Raw genomic sequence first — 24,603 nt, forward strand, 5'->3', positions numbered from 1 at the left:
AGATACGAATCTCTCTATTATTATACTGAGATAAGTGCAATACACAATGTATAGGTGATTTCAAAGTCACAATTGTATGTTTGATGCCTTTTGAAATATTGTATAAAGCAGCACATTTACAAACAAATCTGGATTCATTTTTTTTTTTTAAATGGCCGTTCCTTGCAGGATATGGGGTTTTTATTTCACCCCCTCCCCACCCTAGTTCTACATGGTATGTATGGGTCTCTGTAGCCAGACCACCCCATGTGATGATATCACAAAGGGAGTATACAGTACGTTCTAGAGTTTCTAGGCTCCAAAGTAACAAAGAGCGGCATTTAAAACCAACAGATTGCAAACTATCTGCTGAGTGGTGCAAAAAACAATATCTATCTATCTATCTATCTCTATCCAGGGAGCAGCAGACAGTGTTAGCTTGCTTCTATATTTATGCAAATGCCAGGTAAGCAGCTATGCTGGTAAAGGGCAAAGTGACAAGTGTGCCAGCAGGACAGGGCACCTCTCCAGCAGCAGCAGCAGCAGCAGCAGCAGCAGCAGGTGTCAGTGGAGGTCAGAAAAAGTGAGTGCCGGCAGGTAGGGTAGATGAAGAAAGCCACCCCAGAAATATGGTGTCCCCCTGTCTCTCCGCCAGCTGAAATGACAGAGCTGAGCGGTGTTCAAAGTGATTGCTTCTTCCTTTTAAAACCAAGAAGAAGTACCTTGCGGCGAAGCTTGGCTTCTCTGGGTGCTTGTTGGATGGGCGGGGGAGGGGCTGTCTTGGATCTATGTTGTTTGACAAATATTCGCTGCTGCACAAATGTTTGCATGGAATGGCCTAAGCTGATCCTTGCTGCAGGTTCTGGCTCAGATACTAGGCCTCAGCTACTGTGGTGCTTGCCGCTGCTGGATGCTGCTGCTGCTGCTGCCACTGCACCAATGACCAAGCTGCTCTCTCCACAAGGGTGACACTTGTCCTGGGACAGGGCTAGTTGCCCCCCAGCGCCATTCCAACTCATACTTACCTGGCAGAGGAGTAAATTATGCAGCCACGATCCTGCAGGTGGCTCTCCCAGAGCGAGGCTTGCTCATTGCACTTGGAGCTAGCTGACCTCTGCGATTTCCCCACATGCGGGAAACTCGACTGCACAATTTCTGGTAGTGGGGGACTGCGTGCGCGCTCTCCCCTGTTTTTCGACTGTTAGAAAAAACAGAAACAAAAATCAACAACAACAACAACAACAACCACCACCACCCACAGCACAGGTGTTTGTTCAGACAAGCTGCTATTGCCACTGCTTGGGCTTTGGGCCTGGTCAATAACTGTGGCATAAAAGGAGCAAACCCAACTAGCCAGGTAGCAACATCTCAAACAGGGAGAAATGACAATTAGGCACCTGCGCAGACATTTAGGAATAAATTCAGGTGGATTGGGAAATAGGGAAACACATATAATTCATGAAAAAAACATTCTAAACAAAAAGGGCCAAGAACTGTAGAATATGAGTCGCTGCAGCAGCAGCAGCAGCAGCAGTAAAAATGTATCCCTCTCTTTCCAATGTCCACCTCTCTGGCTGATTGTTTTCTTTTCTTTTTTTGGTTTGAGATACGAATCTCTCTATTATTATACTGAGATAAGTGCAATACACAATGTATAGGTGATTTCAAAGTCACAATTGTATGTTTGATGCCTTTTGAAATATTGTATAAAGCAGCACATTTACAAACAAATCTGGATTCATTTTTTTTTTTTAAATGGCCGTTCCTTGCAGGATATGGGGTTTTTATTTCACCCCCTCCCCACCCTAGTTCTACATGGTATGTATGGGTCTCTGTAGCCAAACCACCCCATGTGATGATATCACAAAGGGAGTATACAGTACGTTCTAGAGTTTCTAGGCTCCAAAGTAACAAAGAGCGGCATTTAAAACCAACAGATTGCAAACTATCTGCTGAGTGGTGCAAAAAACAATATCTATCTATCTATCTATCTCTATCCAGGGAGCAGCAGACAGTGTTAGCTTGCTTCTATATTTATGCAAATGCCAGGTAAGCAGCTATGCTGGTAAAGGGCAAAGTGACAAGTGTGCCAGCAGGACAGGGCACCTCTCCAGCAGCAGCAGCAGCAGCAGCAGCAGCAGCAGCAGGTGTCAGTGGAGGTCAGAAAAAGTGAGTGCCGGCAGGTAGGGTAGATGAAGAAAGCCACCCCAGAAATATGGTGTCCCCCTGTCTCTCCGCCAGCTGAAATGACAGAGCTGAGCGGTGTTCAAAGTGATTGCTTCTTCCTTTTAAAACCAAGAAGAAGTACCTTGCGGCGAAGCTTGGCTTCTCTGGGTGCTTGTTGGATGGGCGGGGGAGGGGCTGTCTTGGATCTATGTTGTTTGACAAATATTCGCTGCTGCACAAATGTTTGCATGGAATGGCCTAAGCTGATCCTTGCTGCAGGTTCTGGCTCAGATACTAGGCCTCAGCTACTGTGGTGCTTGCCGCTGCTGGATGCTGCTGCTGCTGCTGCCACTGCACCAATGACCAAGCTGCTCTCTCCACAAGGGTGACACTTGTCCTGGGACAGGGCTAGTTGCCCCCCAGCGCCATTCCAACTCATACTTACCTGGCAGAGGAGTAAATTATGCAGCCACGATCCTGCAGGTGGCTCTCCCAGAGCGAGGCTTGCTCATTGCACTTGGAGCTAGCTGACCTCTGCGATTTCCCCACATGCGGGAAACTCGACTGCACAATTTCTGGTAGTGGGGGACTGCGTGCGCGCTCTCCCCTGTTTTTCGACTGTTAGAAAAAACAGAAACAAAAATCAACAACAACAACAACAACCACCACCACCCACAGCACAGGTGTTTGTTCAGACAAGCTGCTATTGCCACTGCTTGGGCTTTGGGCCTGGTCAATAACTGTGGCATAAAAGGAGCAACCCACCAACTAGCCAGGTAGCAACATCTCAAACAGGGAGAAATGACAATTAGGCACCTGCGCAGACATTTAGGAATAAATTCAGGTGGATTGGGAAATAGGGAAACACATATAATTCATGAAAAAAACATTCTAAACAAAAAGGGCCAAGAACTGTAGAATATGAGTCGCTGCAGCAGCAGCAGCAGCAGCAGTAAAAATGTATCCCTCTCTTTCCAATGTCCACCTCTCTGGCTGATTGTTTTCTTTTCTTTTTTTGGTTTGAGATACGAATCTCTCTATTATTATACTGAGATAAGTGCAATACACAATGTATAGGTGATTTCAAAGTCACAATTGTATGTTTGATGCCTTTTGAAATATTGTATAAAGCAGCACATTTACAAACAAATCTGGATTCATTTTTTTTTTTTAAATGGCCGTTCCTTGCAGGATATGGGGTTTTTATTTCACCCCCTCCCCACCCTAGTTCTACATGGTATGTATGGGTCTCTGTAGCCAGACCACCCCATGTGATGATATCACAAAGGGAGTATACAGTACGTTCTAGAGTTTCTAGGCTCCAAAGTAACAAAGAGCGGCATTTAAAACCAACAGATTGCAAACTATCTGCTGAGTGGTGCAAAAAACAATATCTATCTATCTATCTATCTCTATCCAGGGAGCAGCAGACAGTGTTAGCTTGCTTCTATATTTATGCAAATGCCAGGTAAGCAGCTATGCTGGTAAAGGGCAAAGTGACAAGTGTGCCAGCAGGACAGGGCACCTCTCCAGCAGCAGCAGCAGCAGCAGCAGCAGCAGCAGCAGCAGGTGTCAGTGGAGGTCAGAAAAAGTGAGTGCCGGCAGGTAGGGTAGATGAAGAAAGCCACCCCAGAAATATGGTGTCCCCCTGTCTCTCCGCCAGCTGAAATGACAGAGCTGAGCGGTGTTCAAAGTGATTGCTTCTTCCTTTTAAAACCAAGAAGAAGTACCTTGCGGCGAAGCTTGGCTTCTCTGGGTGCTTGTTGGATGGGCGGGGGAGGGGCTGTCTTGGATCTATGTTGTTTGACAAATATTCGCTGCTGCACAAATGTTTGCATGGAATGGCCTAAGCTGATCCTTGCTGCAGGTTCTGGCTCAGATACTAGGCCTCAGCTACTGTGGTGCTTGCCGCTGCTGGATGCTGCTGCTGCTGCTGCCACTGCACCAATGACCAAGCTGCTCTCTCCACAAGGGTGACACTTGTCCTGGGACAGGGCTAGTTGCCCCCCAGCGCCATTCCAACTCATACTTACCTGGCAGAGGAGTAAATTATGCAGCCACGATCCTGCAGGTGGCTCTCCCAGAGCGAGGCTTGCTCATTGCACTTGGAGCTAGCTGACCTCTGCGATTTCCCCACATGCGGGAAACTCGACTGCACAATTTCTGGTAGTGGGGGACTGCGTGCGCGCTCTCCCCTGTTTTTCGACTGTTAGAAAAAACAGAAACAAAAATCAACAACAACAACAACAACCACCACCACCCACAGCACAGGTGTTTGTTCAGACAAGCTGCTATTGCCACTGCTTGGGCTTTGGGCCTGGTCAATAACTGTGGCATAAAAGGAGCAACCCACCAACTAGCCAGGTAGCAACGTCTCAAACAGGGAGAAATGACAATTAGGCACCTGCGCAGACATTTAGGAATAAATTCAGGTGGATTGGGAAATAGGGAAACACATATAATTCATGAAAAAAACATTCTAAACAAAAAGGGCCAAGAACTGTAGAATATGAGTCGCTGCAGCAGCAGCAGCAGCAGCAGTAAAAATGTATCCCTCTCTTTCCAATGTCCACCTCTCTGGCTGATTGTTTTCTTTTCTTTTTTTGGTTTGAGATACGAATCTCTCTATTATTATACTGAGATAAGTGCAATACACAATGTATAGGTGATTTCAAAGTCACAATTGTATGTTTGATGCCTTTTGAAATATTGTATAAAGCAGCACATTTACAAACAAATCTGGATTCATTTTTTTTTTTTAAATGGCCGTTCCTTGCAGGATATGGGGTTTTTATTTCACCCCCTCCCCACCCTAGTTCTACATGGTATGTATGGGTCTCTGTAGCCAGACCACCCCATGTGATGATATCACAAAGGGAGTATACAGTACGTTCTAGAGTTTCTAGGCTCCAAAGTAACAAAGAGCGGCATTTAAAACCAACAGATTGCAAACTATCTGCTGAGTGGTGCAAAAAACAATATCTATCTATCTATCTCTATCCAGGGAGCAGCAGACAGTGTTAGCTTGCTTCTATATTTATGCAAATGCCAGGTAAGCAGCTATGCTGGTAAAGGGCAAAGTGACAAGTGTGCCAGCAGGACAGGGCACCTCTCCAGCAGCAGCAGCAGCAGCAGCAGCAGCAGCAGCAGCAGCAGCAGGTGTCAGTGGAGGTCAGAAAAAGTGAGTGCCGGCAGGTAGGGTAGATGAAGAAAGCCACCCCAGAAATATGGTGTCCCCCTGTCTCTCCGCCAGCTGAAATGACAGAGCTGAGCGGTGTTCAAAGTGATTGCTTCTTCCTTTTAAAACCAAGAAGAAGTACCTTGCGGCGAAGCTTGGCTTCTCTGGGTGCTTGTTGGATGGGCGGGGGAGGGGCTGTCTTGGATCTATGTTGTTTGACAAATATTCGCTGCTGCACAAATGTTTGCATGGAATGGCCTAAGCTGATCCTTGCTGCAGGTTCTGGCTCAGATACTAGGCCTCAGCTACTGTGGTGCTTGCCGCTGCTGGATGCTGCTGCTGCTGCTGCCACTGCACCAATGACCAAGCTGCTCTCTCCACAAGGGTGACACTTGTCCTGGGACAGGGCTAGTTGCCCCCCAGCGCCATTCCAACTCATACTTACCTGGCAGAGGAGTAAATTATGCAGCCACGATCCTGCAGGTGGCTCTCCCAGAGCGAGGCTTGCTCATTGCACTTGGAGCTAGCTGACCTCTGCGATTTCCCCACATGCGGGAAACTCGACTGCACAATTTCTGGTAGTGGGGGACTGCGTGCGCGCTCTCCCCTGTTTTTCGACTGTTAGAAAAAACAGAAACAAAAATCAACAACAACAACAACAACAACCACCACCACCCACAGCACAGGTGTTTGTTCAGACAAGCTGCTATTGCCACTGCTTGGGCTTTGGGCCTGGTCAATAACTGTGGCATAAAAGGAGCAAACCCAACTAGCCAGGTAGCAACATCTCAAACAGGGAGAAATGACAATTAGGCACCTGCGCAGACATTTAGGAATAAATTCAGGTGGATTGGGAAATAGGGAAACACATATAATTCATGAAAAAAACATTCTAAACAAAAAGGGCCAAGAACTGTAGAATATGAGTCGCTGCAGCAGCAGCAGCAGCAGCAGTAAAAATGTATCCCTCTCTTTCCAATGTCCACCTCTCTGGCTGATTGTTTTCTTTTCTTTTTTTGGTTTGAGATACGAATCTCTCTATTATTATACTGAGATAAGTGCAATACACAATGTATAGGTGATTTCAAAGTCACAATTGTATGTTTGATGCCTTTTGAAATATTGTATAAAGCAGCACATTTACAAACAAATCTGGATTCATTTTTTTTTTTTAAATGGCCGTTCCTTGCAGGATATGGGGTTTTTATTTCACCCCCTCCCCACCCTAGTTCTACATGGTATGTATGGGTCTCTGTAGCCAAACCACCCCATGTGATGATATCACAAAGGGAGTATACAGTACGTTCTAGAGTTTCTAGGCTCCAAAGTAACAAAGAGCGGCATTTAAAACCAACAGATTGCAAACTATCTGCTGAGTGGTGCAAAAAACAATATCTATCTATCTATCTATCTCTATCCAGGGAGCAGCAGACAGTGTTAGCTTGCTTCTATATTTATGCAAATGCCAGGTAAGCAGCTATGCTGGTAAAGGGCAAAGTGACAAGTGTGCCAGCAGGACAGGGCACCTCTCCAGCAGCAGCAGCAGCAGCAGGTGTCAGTGGAGGTCAGAAAAAGTGAGTGCCGGTAGGTAGGGTAGATGAAGAAAGCCACCCCAGAAATATGGTGTCCCCCTGTCTCTCCGCCAGCTGAAATGACAGAGCTGAGCGGTGTTCAAAGTGATTGCTTCTTCCTTTTAAAACCAAGAAGAAGTACCTTGCGGCGAAGCTTGGCTTCTCTGGGTGCTTGTTGGATGGGCGGGGGAGGGGCTGTCTTGGATCTATGTTGTTTGACAAATATTCGCTGCTGCACAAATGTTTGCATGGAATGGCCTAAGCTGATCCTTGCTGCAGGTTCTGGCTCAGATACTAGGCCTCAGCTACTGTGGTGCTTGCCGCTGCTGGATGCTGCTGCTGCTGCTGCCACTGCACCAATGACCAAGCTGCTCTCTCCACAAGGGTGACACTTGTCCTGGGACAGGGCTAGTTGCCCCCCAGCGCCATTCCAACTCATACTTACCTGGCAGAGGAGTAAATTATGCAGCCACGATCCTGCAGGTGGCTCTCCCAGAGCGAGGCTTGCTCATTGCACTTGGAGCTAGCTGACCTCTGCGATTTCCCCACATGCGGGAAACTCGACTGCACAATTTCTGGTAGTGGGGGACTGCGTGCGCGCTCTCCCCTGTTTTTCGACTGTTAGAAAAAACAGAAACAAAAATCAACAACAACAACAACAACAACCACCACCACCCACAGCACAGGTGTTTGTTCAGACAAGCTGCTATTGCCACTGCTTGGGCTTTGGGCCTGGTCAATAACTGTGGCATAAAAGGAGCAAACCCAACTAGCCAGGTAGCAACATCTCAAACAGGGAGAAATGACAATTAGGCACCTGCGCAGACATTTAGGAATAAATTCAGGTGGATTGGGAAATAGGGAAACACATATAATTCATGAAAAAAACATTCTAAACAAAAAGGGCCAAGAACTGTAGAATATGAGTCGCTGCAGCAGCAGCAGCAGCAGCAGCAGTAAAAATGTATCCCTCTCTTTCCAATGTCCACCTCTCTGGCTGATTGTTTTCTTTTCTTTTTTTGGTTTGAGATACGAATCTCTCTATTATTATACTGAGATAAGTGCAATACACAATGTATAGGTGATTTCAAAGTCACAATTGTATGTTTGATGCCTTTTGAAATATTGTATAAAGCAGCACATTTACAAACAAATCTGGATTCATTTTTTTTTTTTAAATGGCCGTTCCTTGCAGGATATGGGGTTTTTATTTCACCCCCTCCCCACCCTAGTTCTACATGGTATGTATGGGTCTCTGTAGCCAGACCACCCCATGTGATGATATCACAAAGGGAGTATACAGTACGTTCTAGAGTTTCTAGGCTCCAAAGTAACAAAGAGCGGCATTTAAAACCAACAGATTGCAAACTATCTGCTGAGTGGTGCAAAAAACAATATCTATCTATCTATCTATCTCTATCCAGGGAGCAGCAGACAGTGTTAGCTTGCTTCTATATTTATGCAAATGCCAGGTAAGCAGCTATGCTGGTAAAGGGCAAAGTGACAAGTGTGCCAGCAGGACAGGGCACCTCTCCAGCAGCAGCAGCAGCAGCAGCAGCAGCAGCAGCAGCAGCAGCAGGTGTCAGTGGAGGTCAGAAAAAGTGAGTGCCGGCAGGTAGGGTAGATGAAGAAAGCCACCCCAGAAATATGGTGTCCCCCTGTCTCTCCGCCAGCTGAAATGACAGAGCTGAGCGGTGTTCAAAGTGATTGCTTCTTCCTTTTAAAACCAAGAAGAAGTACCTTGCGGCGAAGCTTGGCTTCTCTGGGTGCTTGTTGGATGGGCGGGGGAGGGGCTGTCTTGGATCTATGTTGTTTGACAAATATTCGCTGCTGCACAAATGTTTGCATGGAATGGCCTAAGCTGATCCTTGCTGCAGGTTCTGGCTCAGATACTAGGCCTCAGCTACTGTGGTGCTTGCCGCTGCTGGATGCTGCTGCTGCTGCTGCCACTGCACCAATGACCAAGCTGCTCTCTCCACAAGGGTGACACTTGTCCTGGGACAGGGCTAGTTGCCCCCCAGCGCCATTCCAACTCATACTTACCTGGCAGAGGAGTAAATTATGCAGCCACGATCCTGCAGGTGGCTCTCCCAGAGCGAGGCTTGCTCATTGCACTTGGAGCTAGCTGACCTCTGCGATTTCCCCACATGCGGGAAACTCGACTGCACAATTTCTGGTAGTGGGGGACTGCGTGCGCGCTCTCCCCTGTTTTTCGACTGTTAGAAAAAACAGAAACAAAAATCAACAACAACAACAACAACCACCACCACCCACAGCACAGGTGTTTGTTCAGACAAGCTGCTATTGCCACTGCTTGGGCTTTGGGCCTGGTCAATAACTGTGGCATAAAAGGAGCAAACCCAACTAGCCAGGTAGCAACATCTCAAACAGGGAGAAATGACAATTAGGCACCTGCGCAGACATTTAGGAATAAATTCAGGTGGATTGGGAAATAGGGAAACACATATAATTCATGAAAAAAACATTCTAAACAAAAAGGGCCAAGAACTGTAGAATATGAGTCGCTGCAGCAGCAGCAGCAGCAGCAGTAAAAATGTATCCCTCTCTTTCCAATGTCCACCTCTCTGGCTGATTGTTTTCTTTTCTTTTTTTGGTTTGAGATACGAATCTCTCTATTATTATACTGAGATAAGTGCAATACACAATGTATAGGTGATTTCAAAGTCACAATTGTATGTTTGATGCCTTTTGAAATATTGTATAAAGCAGCACATTTACAAACAAATCTGGATTCATTTTTTTTTTTTAAATGGCCGTTCCTTGCAGGATATGGGGTTTTTATTTCACCCCCTCCCCACCCTAGTTCTACATGGTATGTATGGGTCTCTGTAGCCAGACCACCCCATGTGATGATATCACAAAGGGAGTATACAGTACGTTCTAGAGTTTCTAGGCTCCAAAGTAACAAAGAGCGGCATTTAAAACCAACAGATTGCAAACTATCTGCTGAGTGGTGCAAAAAACAATATCTATCTATCTATCTATCTCTATCCAGGGAGCAGCAGACAGTGTTAGCTTGCTTCTATATTTATGCAAATGCCAGGTAAGCAGCTATGCTGGTAAAGGGCAAAGTGACAAGTGTGCCAGCAGGACAGGGCACCTCTCCAGCAGCAGCAGCAGCAGCAGCAGCAGCAGCAGGTGTCAGTGGAGGTCAGAAAAAGTGAGTGCCGGCAGGTAGGGTAGATGAAGAAAGCCACCCCAGAAATATGGTGTCCCCCTGTCTCTCCGCCAGCTGAAATGACAGAGCTGAGCGGTGTTCAAAGTGATTGCTTCTTCCTTTTAAAACCAAGAAGAAGTACCTTGCGGCGAAGCTTGGCTTCTCTGGGTGCTTGTTGGATGGGCGGGGGAGGGGCTGTCTTGGATCTATGTTGTTTGACAAATATTCGCTGCTGCACAAATGTTTGCATGGAATGGCCTAAGCTGATCCTTGCTGCAGGTTCTGGCTCAGATACTAGGCCTCAGCTACTGTGGTGCTTGCCGCTGCTGGATGCTGCTGCTGCTGCTGCCACTGCACCAATGACCAAGCTGCTCTCTCCACAAGGGTGACACTTGTCCTGGGACAGGGCTAGTTGCCCCCCAGCGCCATTCCAACTCATACTTACCTGGCAGAGGAGTAAATTATGCAGCCACGATCCTGCAGGTGGCTCTCCCAGAGCGAGGCTTGCTCATTGCACTTGGAGCTAGCTGACCTCTGCGATTTCCCCACATGCGGGAAACTCGACTGCACAATTTCTGGTAGTGGGGGACTGCGTGCGCGCTCTCCCCTGTTTTTCGACTGTTAGAAAAAACAGAAACAAAAATCAACAACAACAACAACAACCACCACCACCCACAGCACAGGTGTTTGTTCAGACAAGCTGCTATTGCCACTGCTTGGGCTTTGGGCCTGGTCAATAACTGTGGCATAAAAGGAGCAACCCACCAACTAGCCAGGTAGCAACATCTCAAACAGGGAGAAATGACAATTAGGCACCTGCGCAGACATTTAGGAATAAATTCAGGTGGATTGGGAAATAGGGAAACACATATAATTCATGAAAAAAACATTCTAAACAAAAAGGGCCAAGAACTGTAGAATATGAGTCGCTGCAGCAGCAGCAGCAGCAGCAGTAAAAATGTATCCCTCTCTTTCCAATGTCCACCTCTCTGGCTGATTGTTTTCTTTTCTTTTTTTGGTTTGAGATACGAATCTCTCTATTATTATACTGAGATAAGTGCAATACACAATGTATAGGTGATTTCAAAGTCACAATTGTATGTTTGATGCCTTTTGAAATATTGTATAAAGCAGCACATTTACAAACAAATCTGGATTCATTTTTTTTTTTTAAATGGCCGTTCCTTGCAGGATATGGGGTTTTTATTTCACCCCCTCCCCACCCTAGTTCTACATGGTATGTATGGGTCTCTGTAGCCAGACCACCCCATGTGATGATATCACAAAGGGAGTATACAGTACGTTCTAGAGTTTCTAGGCTCCAAAGTAACAAAGAGCGGCATTTAAAACCAACAGATTGCAAACTATCTGCTGAGTGGTGCAAAAAACAATATCTATCTATCTATCTATCTCTATCCAGGGAGCAGCAGACAGTGTTAGCTTGCTTCTATATTTATGCAAATGCCAGGTAAGCAGCTATGCTGGTAAAGGGCAAAGTGACAAGTGTGCCAGCAGGACAGGGCACCTCTCCAGCAGCAGCAGCAGCAGCAGCAGCAGCAGCAGCAGCAGCAGGTGTCAGTGGAGGTCAGAAAAAGTGAGTGCCGGCAGGTAGGGTAGATGAAGAAAGCCACCCCAGAAATATGGTGTCCCCCTGTCTCTCCGCCAGCTGAAATGACAGAGCTGAGCGGTGTTCAAAGTGATTGCTTCTTCCTTTTAAAACCAAGAAGAAGTACCTTGCGGCGAAGCTTGGCTTCTCTGGGTGCTTGTTGGATGGGCGGGGGAGGGGCTGTCTTGGATCTATGTTGTTTGACAAATATTCGCTGCTGCACAAATGTTTGCATGGAATGGCCTAAGCTGATCCTTGCTGCAGGTTCTGGCTCAGATACTAGGCCTCAGCTACTGTGGTGCTTGCCGCTGCTGGATGCTGCTGCTGCTGCTGCCACTGCACCAATGACCAAGCTGCTCTCTCCACAAGGGTGACACTTGTCCTGGGACAGGGCTAGTTGCCCCCCAGCGCCATTCCAACTCATACTTACCTGGCAGAGGAGTAAATTATGCAGCCACGATCCTGCAGGTGGCTCTCCCAGAGCGAGGCTTGCTCATTGCACTTGGAGCTAGCTGACCTCTGCGATTTCCCCACATGCGGGAAACTCGACTGCACAATTTCTGGTAGTGGGGGACTGCGTGCGCGCTCTCCCCTGTTTTTCGACTGTTAGAAAAAACAGAAACAAAAATCAACAACAACAACAACAACAACCACCACCACCCACAGCACAGGTGTTTGTTCAGACAAGCTGCTATTGCCACTGCTTGGGCTTTGGGCCTGGTCAATAACTGTGGCATAAAAGGAGCAAACCCAACTAGCCAGGTAGCAACATCTCAAACAGGGAGAAATGACAATTAGGCACCTGCGCAGACATTTAGGAATAAATTCAGGTGGATTGGGAAATAGGGAAACACATATAATTCATGAAAAAAACATTCTAAACAAAAAGGGCCAAGAACTGTAGAATATGAGTCGCTGCAGCAGCAGCAGCAGCAGCAGTAAAAATGTATCCCTCTCTTTCCAATGTCCACCTCTCTGGCTGATTGTTTTCTTTTCTTTTTTTGGTTTGAGATACGAATCTCTCTATTATTATACTGAGATAAGTGCAATACACAATGTATAGGTGATTTCAAAGTCACAATTGTATGTTTGATGCCTTTTGAAATATTGTATAAAGCAGCACATTTACAAACAAATCTGGATTCATTTTTTTTTTTTAAATGGCCGTTCCTTGCAGGATATGGGGTTTTTATTTCACCCCCTCCCCACCCTAGTTCTACATGGTATGTATGGGTCTCTGTAGCCAAACCACCCCATGTGATGATATCACAAAGGGAGTATACAGTACGTTCTAGAGTTTCTAGGCTCCAAAGTAACAAAGAGCGGCATTTAAAACCAACAGATTGCAAACTATCTGCTGAGTGGTGCAAAAAACAATATCTATCTATCTATCTATCTCTATCCAGGGAGCAGCAGACAGTGTTAGCTTGCTTCTATATTTATGCAAATGCCAGGTAAGCAGCTATGCTGGTAAAGGGCAAAGTGACAAGTGTGCCAGCAGGACAGGGCACCTCTCCAGCAGCAGCAGCAGCAGCAGCAGCAGCAGCAGGTGTCAGTGGAGGTCAGAAAAAGTGAGTGCCGGCAGGTAGGGTAGATGAAGAAAGCCACCCCAGAAATATGGTGTCCCCCTGTCTCTCCGCCAGCTGAAATGACAGAGCTGAGCGGTGTTCAAAGTGATTGCTTCTTCCTTTTAAAACCAAGAAGAAGTACCTTGCGGCGAAGCTTGGCTTCTCTGGGTGCTTGTTGGATGGGCGGGGGAGGGGCTGTCTTGGATCTATGTTGTTTGACAAATATTCGCTGCTGCACAAATGTTTGCATGGAATGGCCTAAGCTGATCCTTGCTGCAGGTTCTGGCTCAGATACTAGGCCTCAGCTACTGTGGTGCTTGCCGCTGCTGGATGCTGCTGCTGCTGCTGCCACTGCACCAATGACCAAGCTGCTCTCTCCACAAGGGTGACACTTGTCCTGGGACAGGGCTAGTTGCCCCCCAGCGCCATTCCAACTCATACTTACCTGGCAGAGGAGTAAATTATGCAGCCACGATCCTGCAGGTGGCTCTCCCAGAGCGAGGCTTGCTCATTGCACTTGGAGCTAGCTGACCTCTGCGATTTCCCCACATGCGGGAAACTCGACTGCACAATTTCTGGTAGTGGGGGACTGCGTGCGCGCTCTCCCCTGTTTTTCGACTGTTAGAAAAAACAGAAACAAAAATCAACAACAACAACAACAACCACCACCACCCACAGCACAGGTGTTTGTTCAGACAAGCTGCTATTGCCACTGCTTGGGCTTTGGGCCTGGTCAATAACTGTGGCATAAAAGGAGCAAACCCAACTAGCCAGGTAGCAACATCTCAAACAGGGAGAAATGACAATTAGGCACCTGCGCAGACATTTAGGAATAAATTCAGGTGGATTGGGAAATAGGGAAACACATATAATTCATGAAAAAAACATTCTAAACAAAAAGGGCCAAGAACTGTAGAATATGAGTCGCTGCAGCAGCAGCAGCAGCAGCAGTAAAAATGTATCCCTCTCTTTCCAATGTCCACCTCTCTGGCTGATTGTTTTCTTTTCTTTTTTTGGTTTGAGATACGAATCTCTCTATTATTATACTGAGATAAGTGCAATACACAATGTATAGGTGATTTCAAAGTCACAATTGTATGTTTGATGCCTTTTGAAATATTGTATAAAGCAGCACATTTACAAACAAATCTGGATTCATTTTTTTTTTTTAAATGGCCGTTCCTTGCAGGATATGGGGTTTTTATTTCACCCCCTCCCCACCCTAGTTCTACATGGTATGTATGGGTCTCTGTAGCCAGACCACCCCATGTGATGATATCACAAAGGGAGTATACAGTACGTTCTAGAGTTTCTAGGCTCCAAAGTAACAAAGAGCGGCATTTAAAACCAACAGATTGCAAACTATCTGCTGAGTGGTGCAAAAAACAATATCTATCTATCTATCTATCTCTATCCAGGGAGCAGCAGACAGTGTTAGCTTGCTTCTATATTTATGCAAATGCCAGGTAAGCAGCTATGCTGGTAAAGGGCAAAGTGACAAGTGTGCCAGCAGGACAGGGCACCTCTCCAGCAGCAGCAGCAGCAGCAGCAGCAGCAGCAGGTGTCAGTGGAGGTCAGAAAAAGTGAGTGCCGGCAGGTAGGGTAGATGAAGAAAGCCACCCCAGAAATATGGTGTCCCCCTGTCTCTCCGCCAGCTGAAATGACAGAGCTGAGCGGTGTTCAAAGTGATTGCTTCTTCCTTTTAAAACCAAGAAGAAGTACCTTGCGGCGAAGCTTGGCTTCTCTGGGTGCTTGTTGGATGGGCGGGGGAGGGGCTGTCTTGGATCTATGTTGTTTGACAAATATTCGCTGCTGCACAAATGTTTGCATGGAATGGCCTAAGCTGATCCTTGCTGCAGGTTCTGGCTCAGATACTAGGCCTCAGCTACTGTGGTGCTTGCCGCTGCTGGATGCTGCTGCTGCTGCTGCCACTGCACCAATGACCAAGCTGCTCTCTCCACAAGGGTGACACTTGTCCTGGGACAGGGCTAGTTGCCCCCCAGCGCCATTCCAACTCATACTTACCTGGCAGAGGAGTAAATTATGCAGCCACGATCCTGCAGGTGGCTCTCCCAGAGCGAGGCTTGCTCATTGCACTTGGAGCTAGCTGACCTCTGCGATTTCCCCACATGCGGGAAACTCGACTGCACAATTTCTGGTAGTGGGGGACTGCGTGCGCGCTCTCCCCTGTTTTTCGACTGTTAGAAAAAACAGAAACAAAAATCAACAACAACAACAACAACCACCACCACCCACAGCACAGGTGTTTGTTCAGACAAGCTGCTATTGCCACTGCTTGGGCTTTGGGCCTGGTCAATAACTGTGGCATAAAAGGAGCAACCCACCAACTAGCCAGGTAGCAACATCTCAAACAGGGAGAAATGACAATTAGGCACCTGCGCAGACATTTAGGAATAAATTCAGGTGGATTGGGAAATAGGGAAACACATATAATTCATGAAAAAAACATTCTAAACAAAAAGGGCCAAGAACTGTAGAATATGAGTCGCTGCAGCAGCAGCAGCAGCAGCAGTAAAAATGTATCCCTCTCTTTCCAATGTCCACCTCTCTGGCTGATTGTTTTCTTTTCTTTTTTTGGTTTGAGATACGAATCTCTCTATTATTATACTGAGATAAGTGCAATACACAATGTATAGGTGATTTCAAAGTCACAATTGTATGTTTGATGCCTTTTGAAATATTGTATAAAGCAGCACATTTACAAACAAATCTGGATTCATTTTTTTTTTTTAAATGGCCGTTCCTTGCAGGATATGGGGTTTTTATTTCACCCCCTCCCCACCCTAGTTCTACATGGTATGTATGGGTCTCTGTAGCCAGACCACCCCATGTGATGATATCACAAAGGGAGTATACAGTACGTTCTAGAGTTTCTAGGCTCCAAAGTAACAAAGAGCGGCATTTAAAACCAACAGATTGCAAACTATCTGCTGAGTGGTGCAAAAAACAATATCTATCTATCTATCTATCTCTATCCAGGGAGCAGCAGACAGTGTTAGCTTGCTTCTATATTTATGCAAATGCCAGGTAAGCAGCTATGCTGGTAAAGGGCAAAGTGACAAGTGTGCCAGCAGGACAGGGCACCTCTCCAGCAGCAGCAGCAGCAGCAGCAGCAGCAGCAGCAGCAGGTGTCAGTGGAGGTCAGAAAAAGTGAGTGCCGGCAGGTAGGGTAGATGAAGAAAGCCACCCCAGAAATATGGTGTCCCCCTGTCTCTCCGCCAGCTGAAATGACAGAGCTGAGCGGTGTTCAAAGTGATTGCTTCTTCCTTTTAAAACCAAGAAGAAGTACCTTGCGGCGAAGCTTGGCTTCTCTGGGTGCTTGTTGGATGGGCGGGGGAGGGGCTGTCTTGGATCTATGTTGTTTGACAAATATTCGCTGCTGCACAAATGTTTGCATGGAATGGCCTAAGCTGATCCTTGCTGCAGGTTCTGGCTCAGATACTAGGCCTCAGCTACTGTGGTGCTTGCCGCTGCTGGATGCTGCTGCTGCTGCTGCCACTGCACCAATGACCAAGCTGCTCTCTCCACAAGGGTGACACTTGTCCTGGGACAGGGCTAGTTGCCCCCCAGCGCCATTCCAACTCATACTTACCTGGCAGAGGAGTAAATTATGCAGCCACGATCCTGCAGGTGGCTCTCCCAGAGCGAGGCTTGCTCATTGCACTTGGAGCTAGCTGACCTCTGCGATTTCCCCACATGCGGGAAACTCGACTGCACAATTTCTGGTAGTGGGGGACTGCGTGCGCGCTCTCCCCTGTTTTTCGACTGTTAGAAAAAACAGAAACAAAAATCAACAACAACAACAACAACAACCACCACCACCCACAGCACAGGTGTTTGTTCAGACAAGCTGCTATTGCCACTGCTTGGGCTTTGGGCCTGGTCAATAACTGTGGCATAAAAGGAGCAAACCCAACTAGCCAGGTAGCAACATCTCAAACAGGGAGAAATGACAATTAGGCACCTGCGCAGACATTTAGGAATAAATTCAGGTGGATTGGGAAATAGGGAAACACATATAATTCATGAAAAAAACATTCTAAACAAAAAGGGCCAAGAACTGTAGAATATGAGTCGCTGCAGCAGCAGCAGCAGCAGCAGTAAAAATGTATCCCTCTCTTTCCAATGTCCACCTCTCTGGCTGATTGTTTTCTTTTCTTTTTTTGGTTTGAGATACGAATCTCTCTATTATTATACTGAGATAAGTGCAATACACAATGTATAGGTGATTTCAAAGTCACAATTGTATGTTTGATGCCTTTTGAAATATTGTATAAAGCAGCACATTTACAAACAAATCTGGATTCATTTTTTTTTTTTAAATGGCCGTTCCTTGCAGGATATGGGGTTTTTATTTCACCCCCTCCCCACCCTAGTTCTACATGGTATGTATGGGTCTCTGTAGCCAAACCACCCCATGTGATGATATCACAAAGGGAGTATACAGTACGTTCTAGAGTTTCTAGGCTCCAAAGTAACAAAGAGCGGCATTTAAAACCAACAGATTGCAAACTATCTGCTGAGTGGTGCAAAAAACAATATCTATCTATCTATCTATCTCTATCCAGGGAGCAGCAGACAGTGTTAGCTTGCTTCTATATTTATGCAAATGCCAGGTAAGCAGCTATGCTGGTAAAGGGCAAAGTGACAAGTGTGCCAGCAGGACAGGGCACCTCTCCAGCAGCAGCAGCAGCAGCAGGTGTCAGTGGAGGTCAGAAAAAGTGAGTGCCGGTAGGTAGGGTAGATGAAGAAAGCCACCCCAGAAATATGGTGTCCCCCTGTCTCTCCGCCAGCTGAAATGACAGAGCTGAGCGGTGTTCAAAGTGATTGCTTCTTCCTTTTAAAACCAAGAAGAAGTACCTTGCGGCGAAGCTTGGCTTCTCTGGGTGCTTGTTGGATGGGCGGGGGAGGGGCTGTCTTGGATCTATGTTGTTTGACAAATATTCGCTGCTGCACAAATGTTTGCATGGAATGGCCTAAGCTGATCCTTGCTGCAGGTTCTGGCTCAGATACTAGGCCTCAGCTACTGTGGTGCTTGCCGCTGCTGGATGCTGCTGCTGCTGCTGCCACTGCACCAATGACCAAGCTGCTCTCTCCACAAGGGTGACACTTGTCCTGGGACAGGGCTAGTTGCCCCCCAGCGCCATTCCAACTCATACTTACCTGGCAGAGGAGTAAATTATGCAGCCACGATCCTGCAGGTGGCTCTCCCAGAGCGAGGCTTGCTCATTGCACTTGGAGCTAGCTGACCTCTGCGATTTCCCCACATGCGGGAAACTCGACTGCACAATTTCTGGTAGTGGGGGACTGCGTGCGCGCTCTCCCCTGTTTTTCGACTGTTAGAAAAAACAGAAACAAAAATCAACAACAACAACAACAACAACCACCACCACCCACAGCACAGGTGTTTGTTCAGACAAGCTGCTATTGCCACTGCTTGGGCTTTGGGCCTGGTCAATAACTGTGGCATAAAAGGAGCAAACCCAACTAGCCAGGTAGCAACATCTCAAACAGGGAGAAATGACAATTAGGCACCTGCGCAGACATTTAGGAATAAATTCAGGTGGATTGGGAAATAGGGAAACACATATAATTCATGAAAAAAACATTCTAAACAAAAAGGGCCAAGAACTGTAGAATATGAGTCGCTGCAGCAGCAGCAGCAGTAAAAATGTATCCCTCTCTTTCCAATGTCCACCTCTCTGGCTGATTGTTTTCTTTTCTTTTTTTGGTTTGAGATACGAATCTCTCTATTATTATACTGAGATAAGTGCAATACACAATGTATAGGTGATTTCAAAGTCACAATTGTATGTTTGATGCCTTTTGAAATATTGTATAAAGCAGCACATTTACAAACAAATCTGGATTCATTTTTTTTTTTTAAATGGCCGTTCCTTGCAGGATATGGGGTTTTTATTTCACCCCCTCCCCACCCTAGTTCTACATGGTATGTATGGGTCTCTGTAGCCAGACCACCCCATGTGATGATATCACAAAGGGAGTATACAGTACGTTCTAGAGTTTCTAGGCTCCAAAGTAACAAAGAGCGGCATTTAAAACCAACAGATTGCAAACTATCTGCTGAGTGGTGCAAAAAACAATATCTATCTATCTATCTATCTCTATCCAGGGAGCAGCAGACAGTGTTAGCTTGCTTCTATATTTATGCAAATGCCAGGTAAGCAGCTATGCTGGTAAAGGGCAAAGTGACAAGTGTGCCAGCAGGACAGGGCACCTCTCCAGCAGCAGCAGCAGCAGCAGCAGCAGCAGCAGGTGTCAGTGGAGGTCAGAAAAAGTGAGTGCCGGCAGGTAGGGTAGATGAAGAAAGCCACCCCAGAAATATGGTGTCCCCCTGTCTCTCCGCCAGCTGAAATGACAGAGCTGAGCGGTGTTCAAAGTGATTGCTTCTTCCTTTTAAAACCAAGAAGAAGTACCTTGCGGCGAAGCTTGGCTTCTCTGGGTGCTTGTTGGATGGGCGGGGGAGGGGCTGTCTTGGATCTATGTTGTTTGACAAATATTCGCTGCTGCACAAATGTTTGCATGGAATGGCCTAAGCTGATCCTTGCTGCAGGTTCTGGCTCAGATACTAGGCCTCAGCTACTGTGGTGCTTGCCGCTGCTGGATGCTGCTGCTGCTGCTGCCACTGCACCAATGACCAAGCTGCTCTCTCCACAAGGGTGACACTTGTCCTGGGACAGGGCTAGTTGCCCCCCAGCGCCATTCCAACTCATACTTACCTGGCAGAGGAGTAAATTATGCAGCCACGATCCTGCAGGTGGCTCTCCCAGAGCGAGGCTTGCTCATTGCACTTGGAGCTAGCTGACCTCTGCGATTTCCCCACATGCGGGAAACTCGACTGCACAATTTCTGGTAGTGGGGGACTGCGTGCGCGCTCTCCCCTGTTTTTCGACTGTTAGAAAAAACAGAAACAAAAATCAACAACAACAACAACAACCACCACCACCCACAGCACAGGTGTTTGTTCAGACAAGCTGCTATTGCCACTGCTTGGGCTTTGGGCCTGGTCAATAACTGTGGCATAAAAGGAGCACCCACCCACCCACCCACCCACCAACTAGCCAGGTAGCAACATCTCAAACAGGGAGAAATGACAATTAGGCACCTGCGCAGACATTTAGGAATAAATTCAGGTGGATTGGGAAATAGGGAAACACATATAATTCATGAAAAAAACATTCTAAACAAAAAGGGCCAAGAACTGTAGAATATGAGTCGCTGCAGCAGCAGCAGCAGCAGCAGTAAAAATGTATCCCTCTCTTTCCAATGTCCACCTCTCTGGCTGATTGTTTTCTTTTCTTTTTTTGGTTTGAGATACGAATCTCTCTATTATTATACTGAGATAAGTGCAATACACAATGTATAGGTGATTTCAAAGTCACAATTGTATGTTTGATGCCTTTTGAAATATTGTATAAAGCAGCACATTTACAAACAAATCTGGATTCATTTTTTTTTTTTAAATGGCCGTTCCTTGCAGGATATGGGGTTTTTATTTCACCCCCTCCCCACCCTAGTTCTACATGGTATGTATGGGTCTCTGTAGCCAGACCACCCCATGTGATGATATCACAAAGGGAGTATACAGTACGTTCTAGAGTTTCTAGGCTCCAAAGTAACAAAGAGCGGCATTTAAAACCAACAGATTGCAAACTATCTGCTGAGTGGTGCAAAAAACAATATCTATCTATCTATCTATCTCTATCCAGGGAGCAGCAGACAGTGTTAGCTTGCTTCTATATTTATGCAAATGCCAGGTAAGCAGCTATGCTGGTAAAGGGCAAAGTGACAAGTGTGCCAGCAGGACAGGGCACCTCTCCAGCAGCAGCAGCAGCAGCAGCAGCAGCAGCAGCAGCAGGTGTCAGTGGAGGTCAGAAAAAGTGAGTGCCGGCAGGTAGGGTAGATGAAGAAAGCCACCCCAGAAATATGGTGTCCCCCTGTCTCTCCGCCAGCTGAAATGACAGAGCTGAGCGGTGTTCAAAGTGATTGCTTCTTCCTTTTAAAACCAAGAAGAAGTACCTTGCGGCGAAGCTTGGCTTCTCTGGGTGCTTGTTGGATGGGCGGGGGAGGGGCTGTCTTGGATCTATGTTGTTTGACAAATATTCGCTGCTGCACAAATGTTTGCATGGAATGGCCTAAGCTGATCCTTGCTGCAGGTTCTGGCTCAGATACTAGGCCTCAGCTACTGTGGTGCTTGCCGCTGCTGGATGCTGCTGCTGCTGCTGCCACTGCACCAATGACCAAGCTGCTCTCTCCACAAGGGTGACACTTGTCCTGGGACAGGGCTAGTTGCCCCCCAGCGCCATTCCAACTCATACTTACCTGGCAGAGGAGTAAATTATGCAGCCACGATCCTGCAGGTGGCTCTCCCAGAGCGAGGCTTGCTCATTGCACTTGGAGCTAGCTGACCTCTGCGATTTCCCCACATGCGGGAAACTCGACTGCACAATTTCTGGTAGTGGGGGACTGCGTGCGCGCTCTCCCCTGTTTTTCGACTGTTAGAAAAAACAGAAACAAAAATCAACAACAACAACAACAACAACCACCACCACCCACAGCACAGGTGTTTGTTCAGACAAGCTGCTATTGCCACTGCTTGGGCTTTGGGCCTGGTCAATAACTGTGGCATAAAAGGAGCAAACCCAACTAGCCAGGTAGCAACATCTCAAACAGGGAGAAATGACAATTAGGCACCTGCGCAGACATTTAGGAATAAATTCAGGTGGATTGGGAAATAGGGAAACACATATAATTCATGAAAAAAACATTCTAAACAAAAAGGGCCAAGAACTGTAGAATATGAGTCGCTGCAGCAGCAGCAGCAGCAGCAGCAGCAGTAAAAATGTATCCCTCTCTTTCCAATGTCCACCTCTCTGGCTGATTGTTTTCTTTTCTTTTTTTGGTTTGAGATACGAATCTCTCTATTATTATACTGAGATAAGTGCAATACACAATGTATAGGTGATTTCAAAGTCACAATTGTATGTTTGATGCCTTTTGAAATATTGTATAAAGCAGCACATTTACAAACAAATCTGGATTCATTTTTTTTTTTTAAATGGCCGTTCCTTGCAGGATATGGGGTTTTTATTTCACCCCCTCCCCACCCTAGTTCTACATGGTATGTATGGGTCTCTGTAGCCAGACCACCCCATGTGATGATATCACAAAGGGAGTATACAGTACGTTCTAGAGTTTCTAGGCTCCAAAGTAACAAAGAGCGGCATTTAAAACCAACAGATTGCAAACTATCTGCTGAGTGGTGCAAAAAACAATATCTATCTATCTATCTATCTCTATCCAGGGAGCAGCAGACAGTGTTAGCTTGCTTCTATATTTATGCAAATGCCAGGTAAGCAGCTATGCTGGTAAAGGGCAAAGTGACAAGTGTGCCAGCAGGACAGGGCACCTCTCCAGCAGCAGCAGCAGCAGCAGCAGCAGCAGCAGGTGTCAGTGGAGGTCAGAAAAAGTGAGTGCCGGCAGGTAGGGTAGATGAAGAAAGCCACCCCAGAAATATGGTGTCCCCCTGTCTCTCCGCCAGCTGAAATGACAGAGCTGAGCGGTGTTCAAAGTGATTGCTTCTTCCTTTTAAAACCAAGAAGAAGTACCTTGCGGCGAAGCTTGGCTTCTCTGGGTGCTTGTTGGATGGGCGGGGGAGGGGCTGTCTTGGATCTATGTTGTTTGACAAATATTCGCTGCTGCACAAATGTTTGCATGGAATGGCCTAAGCTGATCCTTGCTGCAGGTTCTGGCTCAGATACTAGGCCTCAGCTACTGTGGTGCTTGCCGCTGCTGGATGCTGCTGCTGCTGCTGCCACTGCACCAATGACCAAGCTGCTCTCTCCACAAGGGTGACACTTGTCCTGGGACAGGGCTAGTTGCCCCCCAGCGCCATTCCAACTCATACTTACCTGGCAGAGGAGTAAATTATGCAGCCACGATCCTGCAGGTGGCTCTCCCAGAGCGAGGCTTGCTCATTGCACTTGGAGCTAGCTGACCTCTGCGATTTCCCCACATGCGGGAAACTCGACTGCACAATTTCTGGTAGTGGGGGACTGCGTGCGCGCTCTCCCCTGTTTTTCGACTGTTAGAAAAAACAGAAACAAAAATCAACAACAACAACAACAACCACCACCACCCACAGCACAGGTGTTTGTTCAGACAAGCTGCTATTGCCACTGCTTGGGCTTTGGGCCTGGTCAATAACTGTGGCATAAAAGGAGCACCCACCCACCCACCCACCCACCCACCAACTAGCCAGGTAGCAACATCTCAAACAGGGAGAAATGACAATTAGGCACCTGCGCAGACATTTAGGAATAAATTCAGGTGGATTGGGAAATAGGGAAACACATATAATTCATGAAAAAAACATTCTAAACAAAAAGGGCCAAGAACTGTAGAATATGAGTCGCTGCAGCAGCAGCAGCAGCAGCAGTAAAAATGTATCCCTCTCTTTCCAATGTCCACCTCTCTGGCTGATTGTTTTCTTTTCTTTTTTTGGTTTGAGATACGAATCTCTCTATTATTATACTGAGATAAGTGCAATACACAATGTATAGGTGATTTCAAAGTCACAATTGTATGTTTGATGCCTTTTGAAATATTGTATAAAGCAGCACATTTACAAACAAATCTGGATTCATTTTTTTTTTTTAAATGGCCGTTCCTTGCAGGATATGGGGTTTTTATTTCACCCCCTCCCCACCCTAGTTCTACATGGTATGTATGGGTCTCTGTAGCCAGACCACCCCATGTGATGATATCACAAAGGGAGTATACAGTACGTTCTAGAGTTTCTAGGCTCCAAAGTAACAAAGAGCGGCATTTAAAACCAACAGATTGCAAACTATCTGCTGAGTGGTGCAAAAAACAATATCTATCTATCTATCTATCTCTATCCAGGGAGCAGCAGACAGTGTTAGCTTGCTTCTATATTTATGCAAATGCCAGGTAAGCAGCTATGCTGGTAAAGGGCAAAGTGACAAGTGTGCCAGCAGGACAGGGCACCTCTCCAGCAGCAGCAGCAGCAGCAGCAGCAGCAGCAGCAGCAGGTGTCAGTGGAGGTCAGAAAAAGTGAGTGCCGGCAGGTAGGGTAGATGAAGAAAGCCACCCCAGAAATATGGTGTCCCCCTGTCTCTCCGCCAGCTGAAATGACAGAGCTGAGCGGTGTTCAAAGTGATTGCTTCTTCCTTTTAAAACCAAGAAGAAGTACCTTGCGGCGAAGCTTGGCTTCTCTGGGTGCTTGTTGGATGGGCGGGGGAGGGGCTGTCTTGGATCTATGTTGTTTGACAAATATTCGCTGCTGCACAAAT

General features: G+C 46.7%; 15 pseudogenes; all 15 read left to right on the top strand.

Annotated features, from left to right (window-relative positions):
• The first annotated feature begins 996 nt into the window (after positions 1 to 996).
• On the top strand, positions 997 to 1,169 carry LOC142473999 (U1 spliceosomal RNA; annotated as a pseudogene).
• A 1,413-nt stretch (positions 1,170 to 2,582) lies between these two features.
• On the top strand, positions 2,583 to 2,755 carry LOC142474000 (U1 spliceosomal RNA; annotated as a pseudogene).
• Positions 2,756 to 4,170: 1,415 nt separating this feature from the next.
• LOC142474001 (U1 spliceosomal RNA) lies at positions 4,171 to 4,343 on the top strand (annotated as a pseudogene).
• A 1,417-nt stretch (positions 4,344 to 5,760) lies between these two features.
• LOC142474002 (U1 spliceosomal RNA) lies at positions 5,761 to 5,933 on the top strand (annotated as a pseudogene).
• A 1,398-nt stretch (positions 5,934 to 7,331) lies between these two features.
• On the top strand, positions 7,332 to 7,504 carry LOC142474004 (U1 spliceosomal RNA; annotated as a pseudogene).
• A 1,425-nt stretch (positions 7,505 to 8,929) lies between these two features.
• Positions 8,930 to 9,102, top strand: LOC142474005 (U1 spliceosomal RNA; annotated as a pseudogene).
• Positions 9,103 to 10,509: 1,407 nt separating this feature from the next.
• On the top strand, positions 10,510 to 10,682 carry LOC142474007 (U1 spliceosomal RNA; annotated as a pseudogene).
• A 1,418-nt stretch (positions 10,683 to 12,100) lies between these two features.
• LOC142474008 (U1 spliceosomal RNA) lies at positions 12,101 to 12,273 on the top strand (annotated as a pseudogene).
• Positions 12,274 to 13,683: 1,410 nt separating this feature from the next.
• Positions 13,684 to 13,856, top strand: LOC142474009 (U1 spliceosomal RNA; annotated as a pseudogene).
• A 1,407-nt stretch (positions 13,857 to 15,263) lies between these two features.
• On the top strand, positions 15,264 to 15,436 carry LOC142474010 (U1 spliceosomal RNA; annotated as a pseudogene).
• Positions 15,437 to 16,851: 1,415 nt separating this feature from the next.
• LOC142474011 (U1 spliceosomal RNA) lies at positions 16,852 to 17,024 on the top strand (annotated as a pseudogene).
• A 1,398-nt stretch (positions 17,025 to 18,422) lies between these two features.
• On the top strand, positions 18,423 to 18,595 carry LOC142474012 (U1 spliceosomal RNA; annotated as a pseudogene).
• Positions 18,596 to 19,999: 1,404 nt separating this feature from the next.
• Positions 20,000 to 20,172, top strand: LOC142474013 (U1 spliceosomal RNA; annotated as a pseudogene).
• A 1,430-nt stretch (positions 20,173 to 21,602) lies between these two features.
• LOC142474014 (U1 spliceosomal RNA) lies at positions 21,603 to 21,775 on the top strand (annotated as a pseudogene).
• Positions 21,776 to 23,191: 1,416 nt separating this feature from the next.
• Positions 23,192 to 23,364, top strand: LOC142474016 (U1 spliceosomal RNA; annotated as a pseudogene).
• The last annotated feature ends 1,239 nt before the right edge of the window (positions 23,365 to 24,603 follow it).

The sequence above is a fragment of the Ascaphus truei genome (genome assembly GCF_040206685.1).
Source record: "Ascaphus truei isolate aAscTru1 chromosome 13 unlocalized genomic scaffold, aAscTru1.hap1 SUPER_13_unloc_3, whole genome shotgun sequence".
In the NCBI taxonomy this organism is placed as follows: Eukaryota; Metazoa; Chordata; class Amphibia; order Anura; family Ascaphidae; genus Ascaphus; species Ascaphus truei.